Source organism: Jaculus jaculus, chromosome 14, assembly GCF_020740685.1.
Source record: "Jaculus jaculus isolate mJacJac1 chromosome 14, mJacJac1.mat.Y.cur, whole genome shotgun sequence".
Taxonomy (NCBI): domain Eukaryota; kingdom Metazoa; phylum Chordata; class Mammalia; order Rodentia; family Dipodidae; genus Jaculus; species Jaculus jaculus.
The window spans coordinates 35,522,569-35,542,200 of NC_059115.1; the positions used below are offsets into that span (position 1 = coordinate 35,522,569).

General features: G+C 36.9%; 1 protein-coding gene across 4 annotated transcripts in view; it reads right to left on the reverse strand.

Moving 5' to 3' along the window:
• Positions 1-19,632, reverse strand: part of Grm7 (glutamate metabotropic receptor 7) — a 934,876-nt gene that overhangs the window by 672,133 nt on the left and 243,111 nt on the right. The gene's annotated exons all lie outside the window — the stretch shown is intronic.

The following is a 19,632-nucleotide window of genomic DNA, read 5'->3' on the forward strand; positions in this document are numbered from 1 at the left end:
TATTTAGGCAGCATGTTAAACTATAGTCAACACAGTGAAGTTTTATAGATTCAATGTTAAAATAAACCATAAGATTTAGTCTTTGAGGAACACTTCATGTCCCACATGATTTTTTTAAATATTGCTATTTACAGTTATAAAGACACAGAAGTGCATTTTCATATAGAAATGTTTGACTTTGATTTTTTTTTTTTTGCTCATGTAATATAAGGTAAGTTAAACAGATTTAATTTAAAGCTATAGCGATAAAAGCATAAAAAAAGAAGAATCAATTATGGACTAGAAGAGTGTGCTTATGACGTCTTCACAGACATGCTCTTCAAGACATTGGGCAGCATGGTGGAAGTTATACTAATTGCTTGCCCTGATACTGCTTCTCCTGTAAATCAGTATTAGCTTCATACAATTTACAACAGTGAAAAGAAACATATAGACAACAGTGTCCTTTTATGAACAAAGGGGTTGGTTCACTGGCTGCTGCCCTTTCCACTGGGCACCTAGAAGTGCATTGAGCAGAGGACACAGACAGAATCCACCTCCTCCGCATAGCACTGGAGTCGTGCAGGAGAAGCTCAGCCACCCCAAGGCCACTGCTGATCAATTCTTGAACAGTAAGTCTACTGGCAAGGATATGTCCCCTACAGGTGTTCCATGGCTCAGCACAAGATAACTAACAAAGTATCTGTCATAAAAAAAAAAAAAATGGTAAGACAGGCATGGTTGCACACACCTTTAATCTCAGCACTTGCCAGACCAAGGTAGGAGGATTGCCTTGTGCTTACGGCCAGCCTGGGCAACAGCATGAGTCCCAAGTCAGCCTGCGCTATAGTGCAAATTTACCTCAAAATTATTCTAATAGAAAGTTACTGAGAAAAAACTTAAATGTGTATTGTGCAGAGTGGTTTTGTAGAGTGCATTGAGGATTATAATAAATATGTCATACATGACAATGAAATGAATTTGGTTGAAATAATGTAAAAAAGCTCTGTGGGGAAACTGAAATAATATAAGCTACACAAAGTTGAAACAAAGACTTTTTTTTTTTTTTTTTTTTTTTTTTTTGCAGATCTTCTGGGTAATGAACTTTCATAGTGCCCACTATGTAAAACTCTGTCTTTGTATGGAGTACTCACTCCAGCTAGAACTTCTGGTCAGTTACATCTTCACAAGACCAGACCTCATCTGAAGAAACAGATAAGAAGGGTAAAAAGGAGTGCAGTATTCTCATTCCACAATGTATCATTTTACTCATACCTTCGTCATATACTCAGTCCCTTGGAAAATTTTCTATGTGAAAACATCAAATATATTAGCTAATGTTCTTACTACAGTGACAAAATGCCCAATAAGAAGGAGCCTAATAAGGAAAAGTGGATTTTGGGTCACAGTTTGAAGTTACAGTCTACCATGCTGGAAGAAGAAGCAGGGTTATGACACAGTTGGCCTCATTGTGTATATAGCCAGGAAACAGAGGTTAATGATGCCATTTCTAAGCTCACATTCTTTTCCCCTTTCTCATCCAGTCCACAGCCTAGTCCATGGAATGGTACCACCAAAATTTTAGGTGCGCCTTCACACTTAAATTAACCCAATCTAGAAGGTCCCTCACAGACGTTCCCAGAGCAACACTGACACCTACCAGGTCTAATGCCAAAACTTGCAAATCCATGTCTGGCATCTGGGGCACAGGACAGAATCTTACCAGCTCCAAAGGGCTTGGGTATGTCAACCCCTTCAAATTTACTCTGTGCATCACAGAGCCTGTCTCTTGGGCCAGCGCCACTTTATGCCAACAGATGTCCTCACCTGACATCATGGTCCTAGCAGAGTCAACATGTTGGAGTTTCCATTGCAACTTAGATTGACCCTCACAGCCTCTTGTAGTAGACTGTCATGACCTCGTAGCAGGGTCTCTGACCTCGCCATACATTGCCTGAGCAGCTCTCTGCAATCATGACAAAACAGTTAGTGACCACCTCAATCTTGAATCTTTCTATATCAGCAAAGCCAGCGCCACAAAGGCAATGGTCCCTAGTTCTGCTGCTAGTTCCAGATGCAGTTTGGCTCCCTGGGCCACACTTTAACTGACCTCTGAAGACTTGTGCACTAGCTCCGGAATACTTGCCTTGTTAAATAATACACCACTAGGCAGCTGTTTTGGAGCAGGGAGCCATTTCAGTGGCATCCTCAGTTTGAGCTCTTTTCTTTGAAATTAACTTGGATTTTCACAACACATAACCTTTAATGGACAGAATCCTGCCATCAAGAAACCTTTTCTTTTATCCCAGGTTGTCTTCATGGCATTAACTCTTTAATGATCACAGCTTCTTTCATATCTGCCTTGCTTGTAACTTTAACCTCTCCTGCACCCTGTTCACTACTAAACTATACATTTTCTATATATTTATCTCAATGTGTATCTTACTGGATAAGAACAGAGAGCAATAACCATGACACACCCTGAAGGCTAATGCTATCTTGAGATTTATTTCCACCACCAAAGAAACTGCTTCATTACTTTTGAATTCAGTCTCACTCGAGTTTTCAGGACGTAGGTAGAATGCAAGGCTTCTATGCAGCACACAATGTTATCTGCAAGAGGCCTAGCTACTAACATTCCTTATTCACCTCTGAAAGCCATATAAGCTGGTCCTTCACTGCCTACAATTCTTTAAACATCTTGGCCTTCTAAACTCCCATCAGAATGGCCTATTAAGTTCAGTTTACAGTATTCAATGGCTTTTCTAGCCCAAAGTTCTAAACACTTAAACATTCCACCTGAAAAAATTTTCAAAAGCCTTTGAACCACATGGTTAGGTTTATCTAATCCACTGCCTCACCCCTTGGTTCCAACTTTCTGTATTTGTTACTTTCTGATTTTGGTACCTGAAAAGATGTAGTTTAAAGGAGGAAGGGCCTATTTTGGCTTACAGTTTAAATTTATAGTCCAACCTGACAGGAAATGCATGGCAGCAGGTGTGAAATAACTTGTCACCCTGAAGCCACAGTCAGGAAGCAGAGATCACTCAGTTCGCTCTTTCATTTTTATGCAGCTCAGCATATCCCCAGCCCATGAAATTGTACCACTCAGGTTTAAGTTCGTGTGGTGGGACTAACCAAAGGAAAATAGAAATGAAGAATAAAGCATTAAAAGAGGAACAGTACAATAAAGTCCTACTAGTAACCATCACCTTGTCATGGTTTGAATGTGCCCACACAAATTCATGTTGAAATTTAATCCCAAGTGTAAGGCATGAAGGAGATGCAACCAGCTGTGACTTCTTTATGGTAACTGGGTCATAAAGGGTTTGGTCTTATGAAGGCTTGGCACATACATGGATGGATGGTTTAGTGGGCTAATGGGTTATCTTCATAGCACTGACTTTGCTCCAACAGTGAGCTATGTCTGTCTCATTTGTTCTCTTACCATGAAATGCCTTCTGTATGTTATGACCCTGCATGAAGCTGTCATTGTGCACCTGGATTTCCGGACTTTAAGCCAAATAAACTTCTTCCTTGATGCATTACTCAGCATCAGGAATATTGCTATAGCAAAAGAAAATGAACTACGATCCACTTCCTCATATAACTATTGTAGAGGTTCTGTGTTCAATACAAATGACGGATGTTCGACATTCTTCAAAAGCTCTTTTGTGTACATGTTCTCAGAGTCCTGCATTGCCTAAGGCCACACAAATATCACTTTTCTAGCCACACAGATCCTAGTACAGTTCCTTTATAGAGATATTGGCCATTTTAACTGAAGTGTAAAAGCTAGAACACCTAATGGTTTGCTGAGCACTCTGAAGCAGTACTTACTGAAAAGTTTAGCCAAATGAAGAAGAAACACTGTTCCTTTTAACATAACAGCACCCCATGAAGCAATCAACAGCTTCTTAGAGTAGATATCATTGCAAAGTTACTATTTCATAAAAGTCCCTCTTTCTCATTTCTACTCACACAAACTGTTGTGCTCTCTCCTGGCCTCACTTTCACTGTCCAACATCTTATGACTATAACAATACCTGTCCCTGTCTCTTTTCTTCTCTTTTATTCCAGTTCCCTGAAGTCAAGTTTCTGGGAGCATCTCACCACTAACCCCAGCATAGTCAATGAGCAAATAACTCCTTTATAATTCTTAATATTATCTTATTAGTTTCTATTTTTCAGACATTGGTGTATACCAGTCAAATTGTCCACCTTTTCTTCTCAGAAATTCATTGAAGATATGATAACTTTTTGAAAACACTTCTTTCTCAACTGTTTGTGATCAAATCAGTCACAATGGACTAATGGATGGCTCCAATGTCTTAAAATGCAAAACCTTCTAGTCACTGGATGTTTGAGGAACTTTGATGGCAGCATGTTTCATAATATTTATTTTGACTCAGTACTAGTTTACAGTATGTTTTTTCAAGGTTGCTCTCTGCTGGGGCTAATGTCCTTTCTGGAACACATTTCTTTTATATTACTATAGCAAAGTACAAGGTAACTGTCAAACTTGCTTTCTTTGATGAGTCCCTAGTAAATGATGCTCATCCACACAATGGAAAAGACCACCTAAAACCCAACTAGTTATTAGCGAAAAATCTGTAACATGTCCACCCAACAAATATTCATCAATCTCTTACCAAACTTCAAGCACACATCTAACTGGTTATGCCCACAGTATTCTCTATGACCAAACTGAAACCAAGCACCTCTGTTCGGCTCTCTGCTGATTACTCAGTAGCTAATGAGTGCTCACTAAATATTCTGAGATAAAGAAATTAAATGCTCCCTGATCTGAGCCTGTCATGTTCTGCCAACTCAGTCGCAGCTATCCCATGGCCCGCTCTATGCATCACAGACCCAATAAATGTGGATTAAAAAAAATAGTTTTATCTGCATGGAACAGCAAATCAATGTCAGAACTTGGGGCATGTATTCTTTTCTTTTTGTCTGTGATTTTACACAGGTTCTGGAGAATCTAGCATGGGGCCATCATGCTTTGTAAGCAAACACCTTTAGCAACTAAGCCATCTCTCAAACCCACCATATGTGGATTTAAACAAGTGCTCCTCCTCAATTCAGTACCTTCCCAGTGGCTTTCTTAGCATATCACTACAACCCTGGCATCCCACCTGACATTGTACTGCCCATCAATATGTTTGGCTAACAAGACAATGGCCTCATTTTCTCTTGCCATTTGCTGGATGTTGTCTTGTGCATGTGATACCAGTCAGGACTTTCCCACCTTTCATACATGGCTCATCTCCTCATAGGCATTGTAAATAGAAAGCCTACTATCCACTTACATCAGTCAAGATGACCATGCCTAGTTCAACCCACAGAGAGCTTGTCAAGTGTCTGCAAACAGCAGTGACCAATGCAGGTGGAACTAGGTCACCGGCAGAAATGTAATGTGGTTCAAATGCAGCACAAAAATGGACCTAGTGCCAATTAATTCAACTCAAGCTTTGCTTCAACTGAATGCCTTCTGCTTGTTCCAACTCAGCTGTGCCTGTTATTCTTGTGCTGATTGCTGCACCATTCTTCCAAGTATACAAGCATCCCACTCACTTGTAGCTTTGTTGTCTTGAAAATTGATCCTCTGGTTTTTTTTTTTTTTTTTTTTTTTGTAGTAGCCTAACTTGGGGATGTCCAAGAACTTTGAGAATTCAAATATTTGAGGAAAAAATAATTGGAAAAAGTGTTGAGACAATAAAGAATCAAAATGGTTCCACAAAAGAGAAAAAAAGGAAGAAAAACTCATTTAATTTACTAGTGTTGTTACTGACCTCTAAATTATCCTTTAATGTAATTTTCTCAGAAATTTCATTTTACAGAAAATACTTATTCTTTGTTTTAAATATGAGTTGATATTTTTAACCATTAAAAAGCCCATTATTTTGTGAACATTAAGCAAATGGATAGACAAAAAAAGCAAATTGGGGCTGGAAAAGTTGCTCAATGGTTAAGGTGCTTGTCTTCAAAGCCTAACAATCTGGGCTCAGTTCCCTAGTGCCCACATAAAACCAGATGCACAATGTGGCATATGAATCTGGAGTTTGTTTGCAGTGGCACACCAATTCTCTGTCTCTGTCTCTGTTCTCTCTGTTTCCCTGTGCTTGAAAATAGATAAATAATATTTTTTAAAGAAATTGATTTAATGGAATTATTTGAATGGACATCAGAAAAATAATGTTTATTTTCCAAAGAGTTTGAGAAGCTGATGACTTTTTAGGTGCATGTAGCAGACACGTTCATGTTTGCTGAGATGAACTTCCAGACCAGGTATGATTATGGAGGAAGGGATTTATTGAAGCTTACAGATCCAGGGAAAGTTCCATAATGGCAGAAGAAGCTGGCCTGCTTTCTCAGGACCAAACACACAGAGAGAAGCACAAGCCAAAAGCCAGGAGCCACACAGCAGTGTACGCATTGCATATCTTTAGATTAAAATCTCAAACCAGGTGGCTGCAAATGCAAACTATAAACGAATATATATCTTTATCTATTCGAACTTCCACACATTTGGATTATAGAATATGATTAAAATTATGTGAATCCTCTTAGTCAATGAAATAGATTACTTCCCAGAAGAGTAATTATTTTGGATATTTTTGCATATACTTTATGGTTATCTCAGCAAACCTGAAGCTGCTGTAGGCATTTTGGCTAAAAAATCATTGACTACAGATATTTGGGTTACTTTTTTTTTGCTGTTCCAGTTACCTAAGTATCTGGGTATTTTTTTTTTTTTTTTGCTGTTGTTGTTTGTTTGTTTTTTCCTCCTGAAGCATGGTCTATCTCTGTCACAGACTGACATGAAACTCACTCTGAAGCTCCAGGCTGGCCTTGAACTCACAGCAATTCCCCAGTGCTGCTTTAATGACCACAACATTTAGTTATTGGGTAGTTGTATAGCATGGTAGCAATTTCTCCCCTACTTTGTTCTTTTATTGTTTTTAATTACAGTGGCTTTGGTTGCTCTCTCTCTCTCTCTCTCTCTCTCTCTCTCTCTCTGTGTGTGTGTGTGTGTGTGTGTGTGTGTTTGTTTTCCTATAAATATTTGTATTCTTTTCCTATAATCCTGAAATGAGTATCATTACTATTTGATTTGTATTACCATGAATCTACAGGTTACACTGGATAGTATAGATATCTTAACAATATTAATTCCCCCAATCTGTGACTATAAAATGTCGTGTGTGTGTGTGTGTGTGTGTGTGTGTGTGTGTGTGTGTGGTGGTTGTGTTCTTGCCTTTGATAATGATTGTAGATCCATGGGAATTTCCTTTCATTTGGATAAGGAAAGCTAGGGAGGAAGGGGACTGTTAACATTACTCTAGGTCCATTTTAAACTAGGAAAAGTCCTCAATTTGTACATGAGACTTTTTCCATTATTATGATGTGTTTAAAAATGTATGTATTGAATTAAACAATAAATTTTTATTTAAAATCTGCTTATTATAAAATCTAAATTTCACTAAAATTGAACATTTACTTATGAAGAATCTCGTATGCATCAAATCATCAAATGGAAATATGTTAGGAATTCACAATGGTGTGTGCACAATAATGTCATATAAATAAATTAATTAAAAAATATTCATAATATCATATGTTATTTTAGATTGCTTTACATTCTGGAGATTGGACTAGCTATATATGACTTTGAATGTTAGCTGTGTCAGCTTTTACTTATTTGATTCTGTAAATGTCCTATGGTTTGTAAACTTGATATATGCTCCACTTATAATGGGAATGCCCATACCTATCTCATAAGGTTGTTGGAGAGCTCCTATAAATTATTTTTTTTTTCCATAGGACTTGAAGACTGAGAGAACAATGATGATGGTAACAGCTAACAATAAAGGGAACCTGAAGAGTATAAATACAAAATGTCATTGAAAACTACTTAGGAAAAAAATTTTATCAGTCCCTACTATAAAGTATAACAATAAAACAAAAAAAAATTAGTTAATTAACAACTATATGTAAGTGTTGATTCCATGTAATGACTGAAAATAGTAGGTAGTAATACTACCTGAGTGTATCAAATATCTACTTTGTATCCATGAGTATGTACATATATTTCACTATTACTTTACATTTTGCATTATAATTTATAATTAAAAAAGAAACAACCATTTTCTTAGAGCTTGTACCTAACTCTCTCAAAACTAAAGTGATGTACTCTTCATAGGAACTCCCTTTCAATAGATTTTTCTATCCCACTTTCATAATTATGATATAAATCATAAGCTTCAGTTGTGTGATGTTCCCAAGGCTTTGAATTTATTCTGCTATGCTAGTAATGGATATTAATGGCAGAGTAATATTTTATAAACAAAAAGAGTTTATAAGCAACTAGATTGTGGAGTTGGAGTGCCATCACAAAATTTAAGTACCAGGACATAGTATCATGGGATTAATGGCCTGTCATTCAGAAGTTTACTTTCTAATACTATGGAAAACTAAGAGAAAAGTGCCATCTAGGTCAGGATATAGTGAGGGATCACTTTCCCTTATTTATAGAGTACTATATTTTTAGTGTGTTCTCACATGGAAGACAAAAGATGAAGAGAGAGAAAGGAAGGAATGGTCAATAAGGGCACTAATCCCATCTTGATGGCCACATGCTCCAACCTCATCTAAACCCAATTGTTTCACAGAAAGTCCATCTTCAAACACCTTAACACTGGGTGTTAGAGCTGCAACATGTGTGTACAGAGGAGTACATACAATTCCGTCTATAGACATAGCTCAAACTAAGAAGATGTGGCACATTTATACAATGGAGCTCTACTCAGCAGTACAGAAAAATGAAGTTTATGAAATTTGAAGAAAAATGGATGGATCTAAAAAGGATTATACTAAGTGAGGTAACCCAGGCCCAGAAGCATTGGTCATAGTCTTATTTTGGCCAGCTTAAATTTTTGCTGACACTTTAGGTAAATTGGTAAGGGGAAAAAGAGTCAATCAATAATTTTAGCAGAAGTCAGTATTAGAAAGTTTGAAAGAACTATGATTAGAAGAATCAATTCCCAAAATTATAAGGGAAAAAGGATTTATAAAGTCAGTCACATAAGAATACCAAAGCTTAAAGCCAGGCGTGGTGGCACACGCCTTTAATCCCAGCACTCGGGAGGCAGAGGTAGGAGGATTGCCATCAGTTCGAGGCCACCCTGAGACTCCATAGTGAATTCCAGGTCAGCCTGGGCTACAGTGAGACCCTACCTCGAAAAAAAAAAACCAAAAAAAAATAATAATAAATAAAAAATAAAAAAGTAAATTAAAAAAAAAAAGAATACCAAAGCTTAGCAACATATGAAGAGATGTAGAATAGACATAGAGACAAAGAGACAAAAGCTAAAGGCTAACTCACAGATTAAAAAAATAAAACTGAAGTACTGTTGTGAAATAGCCTTACAATTTCAAGTTAATGAGCCAGACATTTTAATATCCTGTGAAGAAAAACAAAAAATAAACATTCTTTTCAAAAGGACAATTAACTGCAGAGTCCCTAACGAATATGATTCTTAAATGTGAATATAAAATTAAAGAAGAAAAAAGACACGCAAATAAACATTAATATAGCTCAACAGTTACAAAAATTAAAATCAATAGAAGTAGGCTCTCACTACTCATTTGCTAGAATTAATGAGAAAAAAAAACTTTGTGGTATATATTAAATGAAAATTAAGATGTAAAGGTAAAATGTTCACATGACAGAGAGATGGAGAACTCATTAAAGCAAAGGGAAGTAAATGAAAAGAACTACACAGAAATTTGAGAACTAGTGAACTGGGGAGACATCCCAGCAGTTGAGTGAAGGCCTGAGACCATTCGAGTTTGATATCTTGAATGTACCTAAACAGCTGGGCATGGCCATATATGCCATACACCTAGTTGATAGGGAACAAAGCATGGAAAAGTGTTGTGCCTTATGAAAACTGCAGCTCTGGGTTCTGAGGGAGTTCCTGTCTCCAGCACAAATGTGGATGAGCAATAAAGGAGGACATCTGATATTTCCTCTGGCTTCTGCACATGCATGGTGCCAAACATATGTACACATGAGCATACACCACATGTGTACTACACTGCACATACCCTATACATACAAAAAAGAGAAAAATCAAGAATTGTGAAATCATTTTTAGGAAATAAAAATTTATCAAACTAGAGTAATAGAACATTGTAAATTGTGAAACAATCACTGAACCTGAGGACAACTAGATTTTATTCTATGTAAAAACAAAACAAATTTTGTGTGACAATTTATAACAATCAAGTACATATCTAACTGGGGTTTTAGAAGGGAAGAAAACAGAGTGGTATAAAATATGGAGAAAGAAAACATCTGCAGGTTTAGAAGGTTAAGAACCTTCAGTCAGGAATACTATAAAACAAATTGTACCTCAGTACATTACAGTTAAACTTGAGAATAGCAAAGATAGGCAGAAAACCCTTTAAAAAGGCAGAGAAGGCAATCATTTAAAGATACACTGCTAAACCCTTATCCAAGAACCCAGACTTTATTTCAGGAATAGTGGCAGTCAACTCATAATGGAACAACACTGTACTAGTACTGAAAGAATGAATTGTTACACAGGGTTATTAATCTAGTTACTGGGATGGGAGAAGACCCATAAGAACACAAAAGAGGTACAAAATTAAAAATTGTCATGAGACAAATAAATGCTAAGGGAGTTGTTTGACAGCAGAATTGCAAGTATGAAATGCTAAAATGTGTTTCTTTCAGGTTAAGGAAACTTAAGAAACAATTATGAAATAAAGTATAAGTAACCTAGAAAATAAACTATTTTTCTTTACCAGTGCTAAATATAAGATAATGGCAGATGTATAAACTTTTACCTATTATATGTAATATAAATACATAAAACAGTTAATGACATTGTAATATAGGGCAGGGGTAAGTTAAATGATTTTAGCTTTTGTAATTATCTTACATTTTCCATAAACATATATTACGTCTGAATAAACTATGATAAAGTGAGGTGAAGATGGATATTGCCAGAACACTGAATTATAAAAAATGGTTTATCAAAAAGCCATGAGGGGTTAGGGAGATGGCTCAATGGCTAAAAAATACTGGCTGCATAAGCCTGACAACAAAAGTTTAGGTGCCTAGAGCCCATGACAAGCCAGATGCAAGTTATATATGCATCTATAATTCCGATGTGTCTATGGCAAATAGCAGTTGCATTAGGAGAATACTGATACAGGCTAGCCTGACATACATAGCAGCAAAGCAAGAAAGTCCTTATCTCAGAAAAAGTGGAAGGTGAGGACAGACACCTCATGGTTGTCCTTTGACTTTCACACAATTGCTAGAGAACATGCTGGCATATTCACACACACACATATACACATATTCACAAAAGCTATGAAAATGATCTAGCCAAAGAATATGCAACACATCTAGTAAATACTTAATGGATTAACAAAAGATATAACAGAAAGAACTAGAAGTTTAAAAATATCAGAATATACTAATAAGAAAATAATTAACCCGGGATTGAAGAGATGACAGGAGAGGTTAAAAGCACTTGCTTGCAAAGTCTGTAGGCCATGCTCAATTCCCAAGCAACTACATAAAGCTGGACAGGCATTTATTTTCAGGAGTAAGAATCCCTGGTAGCACATACACACACATGTATGCCACATGCAAATAAGCACATAAAAATTAGATAAACAAGAAAAAGAAAAATAGCCCCAACCATGAGATTATTACTTGTAAATCTACTAAACAGTCATACAAATTGAGAACAAAATAAAAACTCAATTCCATCTCATCTACAAAATATGCATTTAAGCATGAAGAAATGAGAGAAAATATAAAATATGCATCATAGGAACAGGACAAGAAATATGATAGCAATACACTAATCTGAAAAAGAAGTCTTCAATTTTAAACTTAAATCCAAAATGATATAAAATTATGCGCCATGAGAAAGGCTAAAATTAAAGCAACTAGCAACATCAGAAGCTAAAGAGACAAGGAAATAAGGCTCATGGATTGTTCCTAGGGATGCAAAATGATATCAGTACCTTCAATAACAGTTTGGAAAGCAAGTACAGCTAAATATAAAGCAATGCTGTGGTCCAGCAATTCTAAGCCTAAGTAATTGCTAAGGAAGAGGAAAACATACATTCCCAAAAGGAAATATAAAAGTATGCTCATAATAGCTTTACTCACATGAATGTCCATCAGTTAGGAAATAAATAAGAAATTGTGCTGTAGCCCTAAAACCACAGCAGGAAGTAAACTGCTAATCCCAAAATAATGAAAATGAATCTCAGAAGCATGAGGCAAACAAAAATAATTCACACACAAGAGGATATATTTAGTATGTTACTCCCATCATAAAGATTCAAGAGCAGTCAAACCCAATCTACTGAGACAAAATTCAGTGCATGATTGGTCTTGGCTTGATGGAGAATTGGTTAGAGGCAACACTAGGAAACTTTTTGTTGATGAAAATCTTCTACATATTGATGGAAATAGTGGTAATGTGAAGGTGCATTTTTACCAAAACTCATCATTATTTTAATAAGACCTGAGAGTTTTATTGTATGTACCTTTTTCTTTAATTAAAACAGTGGTATTTCCAAATAGTTCTGTAATTTTAAAGTTAATTCAATTTCAAGCCCTATGACCTTTTCACTATTTCATACTGCACTCTAACATTAAATTGGGACAAGCATTTTACATTATTACATAGTTTGCTCTTTTTGATTATTAAACACTATACCATTTTTGTTTTTCTAATACCAACATCTTCCCTTTGTATAACTAACCTTTTGAAGGGGGAAAAAACATAGCAAGCCCTTTTGAAGAGCTCCATCAAGCTCTTTAGGAACTGCAGGGGTGCCAATGAACACAGTTTCAGAGAGTTCCAGAACTGACTTCCCAGAGAGGGAGCCCCTGCAGCATCAAGCACACAATCGTGGACACAGGTTCCTTCTTAACGCTTCTAGTTCAATAGTCACATAAAATAAATGAGAAGTGCTCAATAGTATAAAAATTCATGAAGTTATCGTGTTACATAACTTTGAGCTTTTTAATCCTGGCCCTCTCTCTCACTTCTCTTTTATATATGTGCTGATGATTTAAGAGGCAAGTTCATGATTATGACCTACAGGGGCCCAAAAATATATATGTATGTCTGAAGAATACATATGTAGGCAAAGAAACCTATACACATTCATATTTATATAAATATATGTACATATCCATGCAATTGAATCTTTGAGTGCCTCTCAGTCTAATGTTTTTCTCAACTCTGTGAATTTGGGTTCATTCATTAATGAAAGTTGAAAACCTATTTTTATTGTGACACATGTTTGATATAAACATGAAAAGATTTATCATGGCTCATGGATTCAATCCTTGGTCATTTGGCACCATTGTTTTTGGCCGTAATAAGACAGAACATGAAGAGAGTAGGGTATAGAGGAGCAAATTACTTACCTTGTGATGGCTAGAAAACAGAGAGATTGGTTGCAGGCAAAAGCATGTACCTACCCGTGTTCATCTTTCAACCAGCCTTCTCAGGCACCTAGTTTCCACAATCTACTGAAACAGTGTCACTAGATGGAGATCAAAATTTCATAGTATAAGCTTGTGAGGGACATTTTATATTTAAACCATAACATTGAGCTATAAAATAACATAGGTCCTGAAACAGGGTTAGGCACAAAGCAATACAAGTCCTGTTGTTAAAAATACTAGTCTAACAGTGATTAAAGATGATAACAAGGGTAATGCTAAAAATCCTTGGCTGGTCATAAAGTTCCAAGGACACCAGGAAACATAGCTGTCAGCCATTATTTAAATATGTCTGTGTTTACATACTTTTTCTCAATGGAAGCATTGCTTATCTAATGGGTATGCATACCAACTCTCAGCTCTTCCTTAACTCGGAAGGACATGATTTGCACAATCTAACACTGTAAGGAGCCAGAACAGATGGTGACACTTTCTTGAAATACGAGTAACTGGCTTCCATTAGATAGTTATTGCCCATCTTAGATATCTATATAAAAATGCCACTTTTTCTAAAATATTTCCTAACAGCTTTCTCCACTAAAGCTATAATTACAGCTTTACCAATGAGTAAAAGAAAGAATTAGTAATATATACCATCTCCTTGACATTCTTCAAAGAAAGTTTCCTTAACTTTGGTAGGTTATGTACATGTAACAAGTACTGTTTGAAATGAATAAACAGATGAGAAAAAAGAAAAACATTAGATAAGTTCAAATTTCAGAGAACATTGGGCACTTCTCAATAGCACCATTAACATTTGTTTCTTAACTGCAAAATGAGTCCAGAAACACTGAGTTGACCCCTGAAAATTCATTATACTATTGTCAGTAAATTAATCAGATTTTTGTGCATGTGAATTTGTTTTTAATTGGGGTTTTGGTCATAGGATATTAAAGGTCACCTTGGGGCATGCCCTTAACTATAGATTTTCATTTTAATAATTATTTATTTTATTTTATTTGTGTTTGTATGAGGCAGGGTCTCACTCTGGCCCAGGCTGACCTGGAATTCACCATGCAGTCTCAGGGTGGCCTCGAACTCAGTTTTCTCCCTACCTCTGCCTCCCTGGTGCCATGATGCAAGATGTGCCACCACACCCAGAAGTAATAATTATTTTGTTATTTATTGAGAAATATGAGAGAGAGGAAGAGAGAATGAGTATGGGAAAGTTAGGGTCTCTTGCCATTGCAAACTCCATATCCATACACCACTTTGGGTATCTAGCTTTATGTAGGTACTGGGGGATTGAACCCAAAAATGCAGGCTTTGCAAGAAAGTATCTTAACTACTGAGCCATCTCCCCAGCCCTTAATTAGATTTTCAAGGTAGATAAATTCATATCTCCAGATGACTAGATCTAGGTTTGAATATGAGGATTATTTTGTTTGTCTCTTTGAAGCAGATTTCAATCTCCGCTTCAGGCTACTCTTGAATTCATGGTTATTTTCCTGCATCAGCATCTCAAATGTTAACATCATAGAGGTGAGTCACCATATACCCAGCTTCAAAAGGACTTTTTTATTGTGTGTGTGTATTTGTATGTAAGTGTGGATATGCATGCTATGTGTGGGTGTGTGTTGGGCCCTGAAAGGCCCAGACATGAGGCCTAGTGGAACTTCCTGAGCCTAGCTAAAGTTTGGCGACCTGTCTCTGGCCAGCTATGACTCAGCAGGATGCCTAATGGCTTCTGGCCTGCTACTTCTGTATGTTAATTGTACTTACCATTTCAATAGTTAAAGTATACTATTGGCCCTTACCTCTCCCCCCATCCTAAAATCCCCGCCTTCGTCCCCAACATGATATAGGCAACTGCTCAGAGTAATAAAGCAAGTTGTTTCTGCATGGAAAACACTCCCGACTCAGTGTGGTTTTTCTCCGGTGGCCAGGAGAGGTTTCTGAGTCGTCCAACGCTCATCATCCCCTCAACCCCTAGGGAGGAACCAGCAGGCCTGGTCCTTCCCTCGGCACTACCTGTGCGGGAAGGAGCCCCGCAGGTGTGTGCCACATTGCATGTGTGGATTTCGGACGACAACCTTCAAGTGTTTGTCCTCTCGCTCTACCCTGCTGGAGACAGGGTTCTCTATTGTTATTTTGTTTTTGTCACTTAGTTTCATGTGAACTAGTCTAGTTGGCTTATGAGCTTCTGGATTCTCCTGGCTCTGTCTCCCACTGCTGTAGGTGCATTGAGATCACAGACGTGTCAGCCACTTTGTACGTGGCTTTACTTGGGTTCTGGGGAGTCTAATTGTTCTGGTAGGCTTGCAAGCAAGTGCTTTCAACCATTGAGTCACCTGCTTAGCCCTAAACAGGAATATTTTAAAATGCAAGGAATGTAACAAATAATTTTCTACAAGAGTTAAAATTGTTATTGCACTCCTCAAGTTATTCAAAACAATATGAAATACATTTTTGGTATACCATTTCAACATTCATGGCACACAAAACTGAATGACTAGAAGACAGAAATAGCTCTTATTTTATTTATTAAGGAACTCAAAAACACTTCAAAAATCATTTTGGGTAATCTGTTTCCATTTTGGAAATTAACAGCTGCTTTGAAAATACACACTCCGGATACTATAGTATTTATTTTGCTTTTGTCCCTTGGCCACATCAATGTTTAGTATCAGGTTATAATAAGGCTGATAAGATGCAATGTACTGGACTTTTCAACTGTGTATATCTCTTCAGTGAGATGTGATGATTACTGTTAGTTTCCATAAAGCCAAGCAATGCTGGGCAATAATCAAATAGAAAAAGTCTAGTTAGAAGGGAATGATTGCACTTGTTATATGTAGCAGAGGAGCATGGATTTTGATAAGTGAATCCTGGCCATGGAATTTTCTAATTGGGAAGTTATGATAACATCACAGAGTTGTTTGTAGTGTGAGGAGTTTGGAAACAAAACCAGTGGAGGGTATGAAAATCAAGGCAATGAGGATGTTCTATTCATGCATAATATTTAGTAAAGTGAATGACATCCTCTTCATTATAGAACCAGCTCTAATTATGTTATATTTCAGAGTATTAGTCATTGAATATTGGTTAGTAGGTGATTTTTAGATTGTCTTCAAGTTTTCATAGAAGATAAACTCTATGGGTAAAGAAAATGCTCTGCATTCTGCTTTTGGTTCTCTAGACATTAACATTCAGGCTGAGATGTAGTGGCAATGAACCTGATTGGTACAACAGATTATTAACACACATATATCCATAGTTCTGGCCAGAGTAGATAGTTACTGCACCAAAAACACATCTTTAGTTCCCTGATTGTCTTAGACATGCTCATGTGCTTGCCTAGTGGTCAGAGTAGTTATCAATCTAAAGCAAGAAAGAGGAGAGGCTTGTCTCCTGGTTTCCCTTATCTTGAAACCATATTCATAAGTATACCACTTTGTTGAGACCTGTGAATTATTCAAGAGGATTATTGAGCCTTGTGGGGTTATGGATCCTCTGTACTTATTCACAGTACAGCAGATGTTCAGGTGACGTGGAGGCCATCACAGAGTTGCTGATACATGTAGAATGGCATCATATGGAAGACTAAGTCATTAATTTTTAGGGTGTGTTCTAATTCCAGGTGGCTATACAGACTTCTCCTATACATCTAGTAGACATACAACCTGTGCAGTCTATGCATAACAGATTTAAGTACCGTTAAGATAAGGTAGAACAGAATGTTTTCATAGGCAAAATGCAAGTTTATACAAAAGATATTTGAACTAGACTTATGAAAGACAACTGATTATACATTTAAGATTCTTAGTTTCCAGGGTTGGGAACATGGCTCAGTGGCTAAAGGTGCTTGCTTGCAAAACCTGCTGGCCTGAGGCTCAATTCACAAGACACTCACATAAGTCAGATCCAAAAGGTGGCATAAGTGTCTAGCATTTAGTTGTTGAGGCAAGATATGCTGGTATGCCTATTCACAGGTATGTGTAAATAAACAAATAAATAATTTTATAAAGATTCTTAGTTTCAGATAGCAGAAAAAACAAGGTTTGTATATAAATTTAAATAAACATTTAGGCATACTTTATATAATATATATATATACACATATATATAATTATGCATACATTATGTGTAGATAAATGTAAGTGTTTAAATGTATTTATTCCTTTTGTAGAGGCCTCCAACAATTTGGCTTTATAAAAGGTCTGCTAATGTTCCTTGAAACATTTAATATCACAGTACATAAAAATGAGGCTAGGTGGGGCTGGAGAGATGGCTCAGAGGTTAAGTCATTTGCCTGCAAAGCCAAGGAATCCTGGTTTGATTCGCCAGGGCCCACGTAAGCTTTACGCACAAGGTGCTGTATGCATCTGGAGTTTGCAGTGGCTGAAGGCCCTGGTGCACCCATTCTCTCTCTCTCTCTCTTCCTCTCTCTCTCTCTCTCCTTCTCAAATAAACAATAAATAAATAAATAATCTTTTAAAAAATGAACCTAGGTGAAGAAATTTAAATTTTTAGTTTTTTATTCACTAGAGAGAGAGAAACCAATAGAGAATGAATATGGGCACACCACGACTTCCTGCTGTTGCAGCAATTTGGGGTTCAGGAAGGGTCCCCCAAGTTTATAAACTCCAATTTTAGGTCCTGTTTTATTTTTAAACAAGAATTGATAAAAATGAACTCAAGAAGGGTAAATTATGAAGTATGAAATTTATTTAGGGAAAAATCATAAGTTGTGGGGTTTATTTAAGGGAATTGGGAAATAGGAAGAAGGCCAGGGAAGAGACATAGTGGGAAGGGAAAAACATGCACACAGGGGGAAAACACTGCAAAGTTCATAAGGTGTATTTAAGAGAAATTGAGAATTTTAAGGAAAGACTGGAATAGAGCTATAGACATGTGAAGAATAGTTCATAAAGCTCATTTAAGAGAAACTGGGGCTTTAAGAGGGTAAATAGGGAGAACATAAGGAATAATAAACAAGAAATTCAGATGAGAAATGAGTAGTAAAGAGAGTTGTATCCATGATTATACCATGTTTAGAAAAGTTAAACTGGTAAGGGGACTAGTGTTAGTGAAAGTATCCACGTGGTAGATCTTGAGTGTAAGGGAAATACATAACTGGTAGATTTAGAAGCAGAGGAAAATCATACATGTAATTAAGGCAAGAAGTTACCCCAAATTTTAAAGCAGGGACAAGCAGAAAGTTTCCCCCAGACAGAGAACCTGTATTTTGTTCCCCTGTCAGCCATACTGAGAGGGGAAACCACTCACGTGATCCAAGCATAGAAGACCAGGAATCCTTGGAGAGAGTGGATGGCTGGAATAGCCTTTATAGTTGATTGAAATGTATTCTTTCCTCAGATTCAGGTTTGTAAAAGGGAAGATCCCACCGGTTTGCAGATTTGAAGGGGCAGGCTCCAGGGCCAGCCCACCAGGGAATTGAAGGACCTAGCATGCTAGATTATGGACAACAAGAAGTGCTGAATCTGAGTCTCAGTCAGACAGGAGTTCTATTCCTGCCTAGGAGGGTTGGCATGAGGGGTGGCATCTCCTGGTTCTCAATTTCCAACTGAAACTGCCTAAAAGAAGCCATCATTTTCCTATTTCTTCTTCACTGCCACTGCAAACAAACTCCAGACAGATATGCCACTGAGTGCATCTCATTTATGTGGGTACTAGAGAATCAAATCTCAGATATTAGGCTTTGGGGACAAGTACCTTATCCATTGAATCATCTCTCCAGCCGTTTTATTTTATTTTTTTTTGTAGATGAATAAATTTAACCAATGATGAAGGAGAAATATAACTAAATAGACACAAACAAGATACCATCTGAGACCAAAAGGTAGGACATCCTACATTTTCATCTTTAAGATAACAGACTGCTTTAGTACAAAATAGTTATGAAATATGAAAATATCTATCCTTAAGAAAAATAGAAACTATCATTATATTTTAACCAATCAGAAGGCACCTATTTTTCATGTCTCAGAATGAGTGGGCATGTGCAATATCAATGCCATTGAGTTCGTACTCTACAACACAGTTATTCAGAACAATGCAGGGACAGGCACAAAAGCAGACATTCCTTAAGAAAAGCACATGGCAAGTGC